Below are 12,488 nucleotides of genomic sequence, written 5' to 3' on the forward strand. Positions count from 1 at the left end.
CTGTACTTCAGCAGTGAAGTGCTTCTTCTGAAGGCCCCATATACCAAGCAGACTTCTGCATTCCCAGAGTAACTTAACTTCAAGCAGTCATACACCTCTGTCTGTACTGGTGGGTCTTAGCTGCTGTGATCTCTTTCCTTTTGTTAGAAAATGAAAAGTCATAGTGTTGTGTCAAAGTAAAAGAAGCCATGTTTTAAATTAACTTGTGTAAAGAGCCTAAGCCTGCTAATACAGGGGATCCTTTTGTGAAGTTACCATACCTTCAAGACTTGTTCCATGGAACAAACATACATTATTGACAGGAATTCTTATATTTACACTGCACCTTACTGTGAAAGGACATTCATATTGAATACTATTTTTAATATTATTTTTACTCATACCTTGTACATTTCAAAAAGAAGTTACCAGGATTAGCATTGGAAAAGAAAGGGTATTGTACAGGCAGAATAGGCATAGTAACAAGAATGAAGTCAGGTGAGGAGGAGTCTAACACAAATAAGAGTAAATATATTTCCTCCAACACACTACAGGAGCTAAGTGGCTTTTTTTCCCCATTCTTTCCAGAGTTGAAATTCCTGGCAAACAACTTGCTACAGCTCAAGTTATTTTGTTTGGAGAAACCCAAAAAGGTTAAGCCAACTAAAACCATGAAACAAATGGATCAGAGGTATTTGAGCTCTGAAAAGTCAAAGTATTAAATAAATCGTAAGTTCATGCTGTGCCAGTTCTTATGTTTTCATTGCTTTAATCTAAAGGGTAAAGTAAAATAAAACTGTGCTAGATAAAAACAAAACAAAATAAAAAGGTATGAGTAACATGACATGACATATATAAAATACAAGTTTTCTTTCACTCTGCTCACATAGAATCTCATCAAATAAACGTATTTTTCCTGAAAGCAGTTCAAAGAACAGAAGCTGCCATTTGTATCCTGTGGTTTTTGCATCTCTCCAGGCTTGCTATCTTCCATGCTTGATGTCAAATGCCTTGTATTGTAGATACAAACCAGAAGTTTTGATTTTGAACCTGACAACCTGTTCAGGTTTTTTTGGCAATCTCGATGGTTGCAGTTCCCTGGAATACAAGTACCTATTTAACACAAATGGCTTATGAACATAAACAACTGCATGCATTTTCAAAAGCAAATATTCCTGAATGTTGAATGCACTTTGCATGCATTGGCTTGAGGCACAGATCTCTGTCTTGCCTGTGAATCAGCTTGGTAGGTATCCAAGGAGGATAGAATTGCTTACTACATAATACGTTCTCCTGTTCATCTATACCTTCACTCTATTAAAAAGTAATAATAATTGTCATTTTTCTGAAGTATGGTGCTATGTTCACCTTGAAATCACTAGTAGCTAAACAAAAATGTTTAGGAATTACCCACTATACCCTCTAAAAACCAACTTTATGACGATTTTCAAGGCCAGGTTGGACAGAGCCAGCCTCTATGGTCTAGTGTGACACCCCCATGGCAGGGTGGTTGGAACTAGATTATTAAGGTCCTTTCCAACCCTAACTATTCTATTACTCTGTGACTTTGTCCTGGTCCAAAAATTAAAACTGAATAATAGCAAAATTTAAAACATACTAATTCAGTGTCCGTGTGTGTACTCATGTACGTTTTAGTGTATGGTCTGTCTGGAGTATTTTTACTCCTCATTTAAGGATTCTTTCGTTTCCTTTGATTGGTGGGATTCTCACACAGATGACACTTCCTAGTGGGGGGAAGGGGTGTTAGAAAGACAACCAGAATAGAAACCCTAAAAAAATTATGGCTTCTTTGATATCTGTCCAACCCTGCAAGGTGTTGGACTTTTACTGTTGTCATTGAACTGACTTGGGAGAGATGATAAGCCTCTGGAAAAAGCATGCACACCTGGAAATTGGGTTCAAGTGTGTCTAAGGGTTCAACAATTGTGCTTGACCCATACATGCAATCTGCTTTTGCTCTTTGCTTTATTTTAAAGGTTGAAATGTGGCATTTCAAAAATATAATGTCAGGTAAGCAGTAAGTCTGAATGTTAAGGCTTACTGAATATCATATTTCATCCAACAAGATGGGAAAGACATAATTTCTGCAGTAATTGCTAGAACAGGGCTTTTATTTTTGTAGGAAGGGTAGATTTTGTCAGGGTGGCTGGCAGCTCCTTTTCAGCAGATGGGTAGGAATACAAGAAGCTTCCTTGTGTTCAGTATCAGCAACTCCTCTTTGATTTGCATTTGAGAGAGTTCTTTACATAGTGTATTCATTTGCCAGTGTTAATGTGTCCCTGCATAATCAGGTAAGAATGGAATAGAATTACTAACGATAAGAGGAGGTAGAACAAGTGCATGCCAGTAGAGCAGGCTTTCCTTCACTCACCTAATCTGAACAGACCATAATCTCGACTATCTCAAGTAGGGTTTTTTGTTTATTAGTTTTTCTCTCAAAACTAAAATCAGAAAATTAAATGCTCTGGATTGTCTATCACAGCTACTACATTCTGTGAAGCTGGAGTTAAAGAAAAAAGCTCTTTTGCTTGCAGCTAGGCAAACATATCACTTACCTTCTAAATCCAACCCAAGAGCCAATTACTTAAAGCAGAGTAAAAAATATTCTCTGTGAAGCACAAAAGAAAAAAAGAAAACAGAAGTCTTTTGCTCCCAGTGCAACATATCCTTTATGTGTTCAAGTCAATAGCCACAATCACGCTAGAGAAAATGCAAGTGTCATAAACCATTAGGGTTGCAATGTATGGTTCATGAGGCAGGCCTGCACAGTGAAGAAAGGAGGACTTCCAAACAGCTTTGTCAGCTGATATTGGGCCTGTGGACTCAGGAAGGAGGCTGTGAGCATCAGTGCGTGGCTGCTGTGCCAGACTTGCTGATGTTCAAGAGGTGAGGCCTTGAGGCTGTGCAATACAGGGGTTTGTGTTCCAACCAGGGACGATACTTCAGGATGCTTAGCAATGCACTTGTGGGCCCTTCTTCAACCCCCAGTGAGGGGCATGATGACAAGCAGAAGGCTGCCACATGAAGCTGTGGCATTTTACAACATCACACGAACAAACATGAATTTACCAGTAGTAAATTCATCACACCTACTGTCCCTTGGACAAAGCAGCACTACAAACACCTTGGAGTTTCATGTTGTATTATTACTTCTAAGCTTATGAAACTCACATAGATTATCCCTTTTAGCTGAAATACTTTTTAACATAGATGAAGCTACTTTTGAATCAGAGAGACAGGTATTACTGGTCAAGGTGCAGGAGGCCCAGTTTTAAACCTGTGTATGATACGATTTAATTTCACTTCACTCAGCTTCTATTTTGGTTTTGTCTGACAAATTCTCACTGAACTCAGTGAGCTTTAAATATGATAGCTAATAGAGAAAGCGGATACTTCATGTTTATTAATTCTGCCTAACAATTTTCATATTCATTTTAACATAAAGCTATAAGAATATGTGGCATAATGTATTGAAAGTGAATACAGAGCTATAAATATCCATAAAGGTATATATGCAGTTTGAAAGAAATGAAAAGAAGGGGAAAGAAAGGGAAAGAACAGAAAAGGAGAAGAGAAGGGTGGGGAGAGGAGGGGAAAAGCACAGGAAAAGTTAAGACAATAGTTCAATAGATCTGTTATAGTCTGTCAACTTTTTAAGTTGTTAAATACGTATTATGTGGCAAACCGTTCCTGGAGCCTAAAGCTTTCCTATGCATTTTGCTTTGGTCCCTTAACAATGTCCATACACATCATCTGCTCAGCAGATATGCCAACTATAAAGTACTCTGACGAAGTGGCATAAACTACATGACCTTGCATTGGCCTCTGCAACTAATTGACCAATGATGTGTTTAATTGGGAATTTAATGGGCAAAAGAGATGTTCCTGTGCTTTTCCAATGCACAATTACGTTCTTCTGCTTTTATTTCCAGGTAACTCTACTGACTTTGAAGAAGGCACACTTTTGACAAAAAGAAATAAAAAATAAAAAATGTAGCAGAGTAGCAGGCCCAGACTAACTTCACTTCAGTGCTGAAACCCAGTAGAATTTGTACAACCATAGAACAAGCAGATCAAGCTGTAAAACAAGGTAAGTAACTACGTTCTCTGCTGAAACAGCCTTTCCAAAGGCAGCACCAGATCATTGAGAGATAACTCAGCCACCGTCCCCGAAACTAAACTTTGGTCTAACACTGCTGAAGAGCATTGAAGAATACTTGATCTTGTCACTGAAATCACAAGCATCTCCTTCAAGCAATACAGACCAAGAATAACCCTAAAGATTTCAACAGCCTAGTCGTTTCTGAAGAAAGCCTGTGCTTGATGCTACCAAGTTCAGACTTTATAGTTCTTTGCCTTCTAAACTATCTTTTCTTAGTAGCATAACTGAGAAAAAAATATATACCCATCTAATCTGAACTGGGTTTTATATTTTGTCCATTGCTGTAATGCTTGAACACTTAGTACTACTGTTTTGAGAACTGTAGCGCTCTCTACATACAGGATAACTGGATTCCTCATTTAGATAGGACTATGATTCAGTTATCACTCTTAGAATTCAGATTCTATAAAAAAAAATCTAGCTTTGATTACCTCCAAAGTCACCTTATAATTAGCGAACTACAGAGCAGGTGCAATATGCAAGACAGATGAAGGTACTGAGATCCAAGACAGCAGCACAACACAAAGCAAGAAGGCTCCTTCTGTGGAAACTGAAACACACCTCAGGCATTGTTTGAAGCAGAAGTGCCAAGCCAAGGATATCTAGCACCTGAGGTAGGTACTCATGCAGGAAGAACAATCCAAGAAGGATGCTTATGTCTAAATAAGAGAGATTCAAGCTAACCTGCTTGCTGCACATAGATTCTACTTTTCCATTGGTTTTTATTGACGCCACTTCAGCTCACAGGAAAAAAAAAAATAAATAAAAAATGGCATGGTCTGAATGTGCCCACTCTAGGATGGCAATGGTTAATTGTTGGTTCTTTATACCCTCATTAAGTTTATTTACAGTAGGCAACTGGTAAAGTGAAAATAACTACATGCCTCTGATGTTTAAATATCACTTTGTTCTCCCTGTTCTGAAAATTCTTTTAAAGCACAACACATCATCCAGTGAATCACTGAACTTATAAGAATCTTGGGCTCCCACAAAATTTTCCAGAAATAGGTGCAACTAGCTTTCTTCAACTTTCTCACAGTCCCTTAAAGGATCAGTGCTGCCCTCCACGTACCCAGACAATGGCTGGAAATGTCTGTAATCTTTCAAATATAAAATTCCAGCTCCACTGTATGTGTATGAAAGACAATTCTGTATTTTTCCCTAAGCTACAGAAAATCTCAAAATGTGTAAGGCGCTATGAGGGTCAGAATTAGAACCCTTACTGCATTATCTATAGACATAAAATATGTCACAGCACTTCTGCTAGATAAAGAAGCCCAAGAAGCTTGTATTTTTAAAGGTCTTCAAGTGGATATTTACATAATAACGATTATGAAGCAGTAGGTGTGTTTTGCTAGGCAAACCTCTGTATGCACTCATTTCTGCTATTGGCAAAAGCTTTTTACAAAAAGTTAGAGGAATGCCTACAAAGTTGTTGCCAACTAGCCATGAAACAAACAAACAAACAAACAAACCCCAAACCAAAAAAATCTGCATTTTAAGAAGGACTTATTCATTCACATAACTAGACTCTAAGCTGTGAGTGGTTGTGCCATGCTGCATGCTTCCACTGTTCCCAAAGCTGCTGTGTAGGTTTATTGAATTGACCCTTTCCACTATTTAGTACTGGTCAAACCTTACTTTTTTAAGTAACATTATTGTATTTTTATATACATATAAATGCTATATAAATTTTATATAAATGTATTTTATATATGTAAAATATTAAGTAATATTTTTTTAAATAAAAGTGGAACAGTAAATTTTCTTTAAGTAGGCCCCTAGGCAATGTTCCCAGGTCCATGGGATTACAAATCTATACTTAGGATCTATCTTTCCAAGATCTTCTCCAAACTCCAGCAACAGTGTGTAGGCAATATTCAAGACACACAGACTTACATTTATAAGTTTTGATTCAGCAGCAGAGATGAATATCTGTTCCTGTCTGGTGGTAAGCCACCAGAGGATTTCTAAAAAACGTTAGCAGACATTAACTTGTGTGTCGAAAAGCCATACCCATGGGGTCGCAGAGCAGCTTTCTGGAGAGGGTGCACTGGGTCCAACATGTCTGGTGTTGAGCATCCTGCAGTGGTTGTTGGAGCTTCTGTGAATGGCGACCTGCAGCTTCCTGTGCTCCTGCTTTGAGATAATCTTGTGAACACTAGCAGTAAGTGGAAAAAGCACTCAGATTCATTACCCTTGTTGCTTGTTTTGGTCAATTCCTACTGGGTTGTAAAAAACAGACAAAGGAATCACCTTTGTGCTTTTGAAATGTATGTAGTGATGACAGACATGCATAAATTCTGACAACAAAGCTGCTTCCCTTTTTCTGCTTTACTGCTTGTTGGTGACCTACTGGTTTGACGGGTAACAGAGAAAATGGTGCAGAAGAGGGAGATGGTGTTAGTAAACAGGCATTCAAATACTTGCTCTTTTTTTTTCTGCAGGTTTTTGTCAAACAACTGCAAATCAAAATTACTTTATTTGATTACAACGTCTTATATACCATTCTGCATAATTAGTCCTATTGTATTCCTTTAGCAGCATGGAATACTGTCAATTACTATTTGTAGGTTTTGAGATGTATATATTTGTTACAACGTTCCTGACAGGCTTGAAAATAAAAGCATTTTAATTTAACTTATTAGCATTATGTAAATAGCAACATAACTAGCCTTGATTTGCTGCCACTACCTTGGAAATATTTAAACATTATTATTACTTAGCTCAACATTCCAATTTTATCTCTGAAATTAATGCTTTTATGTTCGATTTATGCTTGTCAACAAATAACGATCATAGATGTGAGTTGGTTCATAATCCAGAGGTACTAGGTTACAATGCGTTACCATGGAAACTGTGGTTTATTGCGTTTTCTCAACTTGATTTAAGACATTTGACAATCATAGCAACTGTTTGCCTGTCTCTCCATATCATAAAAAATTCAAAAACACAAACAACCAATACGGGACACTCACACAGTTCTTGGACCCCACTATAAAAATAATAAAGAAATTACAACCTTACATTTAATAGGGACCTTCTGCGAATAGTTTATCTCACAGAATGTCTAGGAGTGTTGGAAAATTCAATCAGTGTTAGTCATAGAATGGACCTGTCTTGCCTGTGGTTCATTTTGTTTATTGCATCATATATCTTTTATGATCACTGGGACTTTAGCCTGAAACAGCATTTTCGTTAACAAGAGCCATGTTTCCTCTAACATTGTTTATTGCATCTGAAACATTACTCTTTGAAACCACGGTACATTTTCAATTGAGCAAAGGTCTGTAACAGAACACAGCATGTCTGTGTTTACTCAGGATCCCAAGTAAAAAATATCCTGGTTCACGTAACATTAATCACTTTGCCAGTGTTCAGTTGAGGTCATTGCCACATTCCTAGCAGTTTTAAGCCAAGTCAAAATTAATCACGTACATTAAACCCTGCAAGGAAAGCACGTGAAGCGGATCTGAAATTAGACATTTGGTGAAGGACTAAGAGACCACTGTAACAAAATATGTTAGCAGTGCTGCAGCAAGCTTTCAGAAGAAAATGACATATTCCCTACTATGTTGTTGTCATCTTATCTATATTTAAGATTTTGTTCCTGTCTCCTTCATTTAAACCATTCTTTAGAAGTTCTAAATACAACCACTAAAATGCTTGCTAGATTTTTTCTCCTTTTTTAAACATATACATGTATTTTTAAAATATGTTCATGTATTCTTACATAACTCAGATTAGGCTTGCGGGATTTTAGAAATCCGGGTAATGTATTTTTAAGGGAGAAAAGTTATTAATTAAAAAGTATTTAAAATTAGTTTTCCTTTTATAATCTCCTTTCTGTATGTACACATACTTTAATGCTTCATATTTCAGGCAGAGGCATCGTTGCCCATGGCAGGGAGACTGGAACTGGATGATCTTAAGGTCCTTTCCAACACTAACTATTCTGTGAGTCTATGATGTTGCTGCAAGTATGAAAGATGCATTTTACACTATGACTTTATGTTCTACACAGCAGACTCTTAAGAGTTTCTTTGTCCATTCTTGTACACTTCTATTAAACATGTCTGGTTTTATTATGTTACAGAGTCATAACAGGGTAATTAAATAACAAATAATTCCTGATGAAAACCCCAAGTAGAAAAACCTATGGTGACACAAGGATTACTGTCAATTAGTTCTGCCTTGAGAATATACTGACATGTCAAAAACACTAGATTCTTTTTTTTTTTTTTTTTTAATTAGGAAACCAAGCAATTCAGCAACAGGAATGGAGAGTAAACGGCTGAACTATAAAATTAAAGAAGGCAGATGAACATTATTCTTCCATTCTGCAATAGCCCAGCTATGGCCAGCAGTATCAAAGGCTCTGGCTTTCAATTATAACAGAAAGGTTTTTTATACAGCGAACATTTAAGATCTGTGCTTGCCCTAATTTTATCTGTATAAGGTGCAGACTTGTACAGCTGTACACAGTCACAGAAGTAAGTAAAACATGCTCTCACACAGTCTTGGAGCACAAAAAAGGCTCCTACCTGGATCTGGATGGACTGAGCATTGAAGACACATTTTCTCTCCTTGGAAACTCCTGTACTTTCTACTTGACTTCTGTGGTGTGCAGGAGGGATACCACTGCCTCAGGATCCTTAACAAGAAAGGCTGTTTTCTACATCTTGGTGAAGACCCTCATCATGAAAAGAGCACCTAGCACCAAACCCTACAAGCTTTCACAGAATTGTGACATTTCTGAAATGCTTCAGACACTATTAAGTTTTTTTATCTCCTTTATAAGCTTTCCCTCAGCAAGAGTGGGCTTTTTATAGCAGACCTGAGCAGAAATCAGTGAGGAGGTCTAATGCTTACCTGCACCTCAAAAATGTTCCTTTTGGGTATCATCAGAGGCACTGGTCACAGGTGATGGTAGTAGATTCTTCTAGTAGCAATGAAATTTAGGAGACATCTGTTTCATGTGTGTTTGCCACAACTTTATGCCAATCTGATGTCTGGAAACATTCTCTGTTTAGACCTGACCAGCATTTACTCTCGATGTTCCTCGATAGAATTAGTCTTTTCCCAGTGGCTATACTGGAAGATTCTCTAAAAAGTTCCCCTAAAAAGTTCCCCTTTGCTGCAGAGAATTATAACAACAACAACATACAACAAAAATTCTGCTGCCTTCCTGGGACATACTATAGGTGTGGCTTTTGTTGTTTGGATATAGATCTCATACTTGCTCTAGGAATTGGGAATGAATTCTATGGCCTATGATGTTTCAGTAGTATGTAGAATACATATTCTGTGCACCTCCTAAAATACTTATTGTATGGTTTTCTGTGATGGCAGGGATTTGGCTTTCTTCCCAAACCTCTGCCCTGGTGTGTCCTCTTACAAAATGGTTAGGAGTTTAATGATTTCAACTGTGCTCCTAGTTCTGCCACAGACTTCATGTGTAACACTTGCACTTGTCCATACTACCTGTTTACTTAGCAATTCCTTCACTAGATAATATTTGGGCTTCTGTCACATATTCTGAAGGGATATTTATGAACATCTGTTTGAGAAATAAACCACACTTCCTTGGGATTTTTTTAAACTATTTGTGGTCTTGTGGTGTAAGACAGAAAAAAAAAAGAAAAAAAGAAAAAGAAGGAAGAAGGATTTTTTTTCTGTCTTTGAGAATACTTGCTCACAAAAACTTTATTAATGCAAGTTTAGTCAATTACCAGGGCCTTGGAGGCTTGGAGTATATTAAACTGCATTTATAACACTGCCCCTGGAAATCAGGGCTTACCTCTGGGTTTATCTGAGACTAACTCGCAGTACCTGCAATTTAGTACCTGTCCTGTTTGCTTTAGGTGATGCCACAGTATTATGCTGGGTTGGTAGTATTACTACAGTTAAAGTTCCACCACCATAACAACCTTTTTTTAAAAAAAATGTATTGATTAGTTGGATGACTGATATGACATTACAGATCTAGAATTAATAGTGAGTTTATGCCAGTCCCAGAAGTAGGAGTGCCTCTCAGAGATATTTCTTCATGCTCAACTTCAGAGCTGAAGAGACAAAGTGAATGTGTCAAGAAAATTCACTAAAAAGTTCTGGTTTTGTTGAATTCACAGAGAAGAATAAGACTGTTGAATCCTCTGTAAAAAAATACGAATCTGTGGGTCCATGTGTGCTAGTGAATGCATCCCACACTGATGCACTGAAGATGAATGGTGATACAGCACAAAGTAGTCCCCATAGGCAAGTCTCACACAGACATGCGATGCTTCAACAAGTAAGAAGCCTGCCCTTTCTGACAAGAAAGGAGTCAGTGGGCAACTTGGCAAGAGATCAGGTAACTTTGTATCAGGTTCCTCATATCTGAAAGAAGTTATACAGAGATTTACTTCGGGTCTCTAAAATCAGTTGATGAATTTAACTCAACACAAAAATACATAGACCAAGACAAGAAACAGCAATTTGTGCAATTATTTCCTTACTCCTGATTTATTGCCATTTTGGAACATTCTTCTGTAGCCAATGGCCTGGTCCAGAATATTCTGTGATTCTTCCAAACCATTTGTCTTCCCAACCGTTTACTGCCTCCAGCTCAGCTCATCATCTATTACGTATATTGATCCAACAGCCAAACCTTTCTGCTCTGCTGTGAAAACAAGTTATTTCTTCTCTTCATTTGCCTAGGATTTCCCATGCATCTCTGTAACTCCCTGTTCCAACACCTTGATTTCTTTGCTCCTTTTTTTTTTTTCCTTCAGTGAGGAAGTTACCGTAAAGTTGTGAATTTATAGCACAGTCATTCTTCTGCACTAAATCCTTCACACTGCGGATGCTCTGAGGATAGAGGCAGGTCATTTCTTTTTACTGCAGCCATGCCAGACTAAATGGTTTCTAGCCATAGGTACCAAAAGTTTTTACCTGGTCCTCTGAATGAGGTGCTTTCATGAGAATATCTTAGTTGGCTCCCAGCAAAATGATTTGTTTATGTTTAAAATGGTTTTTTTTTTTGGCAATTAAAGCCCACAGATTGGCTGATGGCAGCTAGGACAGCAGTCTGAGAAGAAGCAGGTCTCTGTCCTTATGGTATAGTTAGATGAAATGGCAGTTTAATGGTTCACTGCAACTAAAAGGGGTGGTCCTGGCCTGTTCAGCCCCCAACTTCCTCTCCCTTGCTCCCACCTAACCTGCATGCTGCCAGAGACCTCCTTAGAGGTGACAAACCACTCTTCTGACTGCAGAGTGAGCTGATTCAGCTCACTGAGCCAGCAGCAAACTAACCCCACAAAACAGTCAACAGGTTTTTGTTGGCTTAACAAACTCCACTGATTCACTTAGGGGTCAAATGAGTGCCAGAGCTGTGCAATGGAGAGGATGAGACCACACAGCTTGAAGAAGGCCAGAGAAAAAGTGGGAAAACAGGGCCTGAAGAATAGGACTGCCCCTTTTGGCAGCAGCAAGCTGTTAGAGCAGCTCCAGTGTCTGGCTGAGCTGCACCCTCAACCTGCACAAAGGATACCCGCGTGAGAAAGTGCGCAGCAGTTAGTGTGCTGTAAAGTCACACCCCTGCATACTTCGCAGTAACTTCACTAGATCCATAGAAGTCTTTTGTTCTGTATTTGTGCTCCAAATTCCCTCCCTCCAGGCAGGTAAGGGAAGTAGCTTCAGCTAATCGCCTTAGCATACCTATTGTCTAGCTAAAGTACAGTAATTCTGTCCAACAAGCCTCCATTGTAAGCTGTCTGGGAGAGAGAAGACACAATCCATGTGGGTTGGGTACCCATTTGCCGGGACATTCAGAAGTACTGCAAGCCTGCCACATCAACCTTACCCATTCACCCCAGTCACTGCATTATATCAGACTTGAAATTACTAGACATTGATTAGGTGGGAGAAAGGTTTGCCAGCAAACTTTTTTTGCCTGAATGCACATACATTGCACAGCAGAACATGTCGGGCCCCTTATCTAATTAATTCTGTAATTAACAGACATTGCCCAGTTTTGGAAAGATCAGCTTTTTTTGTGAGCACAAGCATGGCGAGTGACTGGGGCACAACATGTGGGTTTGAATTAAACTTTCAGTGATCAGTTTTGACCTTATTCCCTCTAGTAATAAACAAGAATATTCTACTAGAATCAATGGCTTAACAAGAATAGAGGCAGCTCCAGGATATGACTATTAGGCTGTAAACAGCCACTGTAGGTGAAATATTTTCTAAGTCTACTGTGACTTGTTTATCACTGTATTTCCGTGCCTCTTCCAAGAAATTAATAAACTTCACCTCTTCCAGTAAAGGCCCCTCTAACTCACTT

Source organism: Neopsephotus bourkii, unplaced genomic scaffold (assembly GCF_033783945.1).
Source record: "Neopsephotus bourkii isolate Nb327-2 ecotype Australia unplaced genomic scaffold, CSIRO-AGI_Nbou_v1 NB_256, whole genome shotgun sequence".
Classification (NCBI taxonomy): domain Eukaryota; kingdom Metazoa; phylum Chordata; class Aves; order Psittaciformes; family Psittacidae; genus Neopsephotus; species Neopsephotus bourkii.